Below are 2389 nucleotides of genomic sequence, written 5' to 3'. Positions count from 1 at the left end.
CGGGGGCAGGCAGCATCTCCCAGAAGCCCTCCTCCATAGCCGGCTCTGCAAGAACGTCCTAGTAGGTGTCAGTTGCCTGTGTGTGGTGACCAAACACCTCGCAAAAATAAGGGAGGGCTTGTTTCTGTTGACTCATGGTTTCAAATGGTTTGAAAGGTTCCAACTCTAATGGCCAAAAAGGCACAGAGAGTTGGGGCAACTCCATTTGTGGTGGTGAGAGGGTAGGGCGGCTCTTTTCACATGTTGGTGGTCCGGGGAGCAGAACTAAAAGTAAGGCCAGGTTATAACTTCCCCTAGTGACCCACTTCTACCCGACAAGCCCCACCTCCTAAAGGCCCCACAAACTCCCAAAAGAGTACCCCAAGCTGGAGACCATGTGTTCAGACACAGAAGCCAGTGGGTGATATTTCAGATTCACACCGCCACTAACATGTGCGTCAGTGCCTTTTCCTGCTGCTGTGATTCAAATCCCCTGGCAAAAGCCACCCAAGGAAGAAAAGGTCCGTTTTGGCTCACAGTCCACAGCACAGCCCATCAAGGTGGGGAAGTCAGGACGGCGTGGCCCAGAAGCAGCTGATCACGTAGCAAATGACACAGAGAGGTGTGTGCTGCTGCTCAGTCCACTTCACTGACAGCCCAGGATCTCAGCCAGGGAGTGGCACCACCCACAGTGAGCGGGTCCTCCCTCCTCATTTAATGTAATCGAATAAGCCCCTAGAGGCCCATCTCCTGGGTGATTCTAGAGCCTGTCAAGTTGACAGTTGACACTAACCAGCTGACCCTCTGGCCCTCCCCACCCTGCACAGGCTCCACTTTAAGTGAAGGTTGATAGAATACCATGGACAATAGCTTAGAATATAGCGATGTACTAAGAAGCCTGTTGGTTCCAAGCACAGAGGGAAGAGGGAGGAGGGAGAACACTCAGGGAGAACGTCTCAGGGAGAGAGCTCCACCAACATCAGATGTCAACGACAAGCTGTCTCGGTCCCTCGTGGTAGCCAGAGAATTAAAACACAAGACAGCAGAATGTCTGAATCCAATTTTCATCACAAATGCTTTGTCACTCCCTAATGTTTGCACACTGCACTCTGTGTGATATAGTCTGGAAGAAGAGCTGTCTGCTGGGCATTGGAATGGGGCACACTTAAGTCAGGTAGAGGAGGCAAGTCGTTAATGCCACCCCCAGTGGTCAAGAGGCCCCCTGCTCCACTTAGAAAGCATGACAGGTATGGGACATAGTCCTAGGCCCTCCTGCCAAGCTTGTTCATGACGAGGACTAGCGGGCCAGCACACACCAGTAATTAGAACACTAGAGCACCCCAGTTCCTCTCCCTTTTCTTCGGGGTAGAGGACAAGGGGGAGTTGGTGGGGGTGGGGAGTTGAGGCAGGGTTTTGTATATCTCAGTCTGGCCTTATATTCACTATGCAGCTGAGGATAACCTTGAATTCATCCTCCCACCTCCACCCCAAGTGCTAAGATTGCAAGCATGTACCACCAAGCCTGGTCTCTGGTGCTGAGGATCAAACTCAGGGCTTCGTACATGCTAGGCAAGCATTCCATCCACTCAGCTATATGCCCAGCCTTCAATTTTATTTTTTGTAAAAAAAAAAAAATTTCAAAATAACCTTATTGGGGGTAAAGGGGTACATGCCATAGCATATATGTGGAGGTCAGAGGGCAACTTGCAGAAGTCAGTTCTCTCCTTCCACCATGTGGATCCAGCATGTGGTTGGTTACCCGCTGAGCAGTTTCATCAGCCCTCAATTCCGTTCTTAAAAAACAGAGCTACACGGGGCATATCTTTAATCCCAGCACTCGGGTTAAGAGGCGGGTGGATCTCTCTGAGTTCAAGGCTAGCCTGGTCTACATAGTGAGTTCCAGGCCAGCTGGGGCTACAGAAAGACCCTGTCTCAAAAAGACCAAAAAAAAAAAAAAAAAAAATAGGGATAGATTGAGGCTCTCTCAGACAGCCACTGTAGCCATCTTCTGACAGGGCTCAGCCTCCTCATTCAACTATGACTTGGAAAAACAGAGCCACATACTGCTTACTTAGGGTTAGGAAATGAATCTGTGAAGGAAAGTTTCCAGAAAAACCCTGAATCCTGTGACTAACAGATAAAAACCTTTTGGAGTGCATTAACTTATCAGACCACCAGATTCCACCAACCCAAGGGCTAAGAAGCCTGTCGGATAGCATCTAAGGCCAGTAGCAGAATTCTCCCCAGGGTTAGGGAGATGATTCAGCAGTTAAGAGCAATGGCTGCTCTTGTAGAGGACCCAGGCTTGATTCCCAGCACCCACATGGTGGCTAATAACCATCTGTAACTCCAGTTCCAGGGGATCGGACAACCTCTTCTAACCTCCAAGGGCACTGTATAACATGGGTGT

This window comes from Nannospalax galili, unplaced genomic scaffold, assembly GCF_000622305.1.
Source record: "Nannospalax galili isolate Female #2095 unplaced genomic scaffold, S.galili_v1.0 scaffold933, whole genome shotgun sequence".
Taxonomy (NCBI): domain Eukaryota; kingdom Metazoa; phylum Chordata; class Mammalia; order Rodentia; family Spalacidae; genus Nannospalax; species Nannospalax galili.
The sequence above is the reverse complement of the archived record's forward strand: the minus strand, read 5'-3'. Positions refer to the sequence as shown.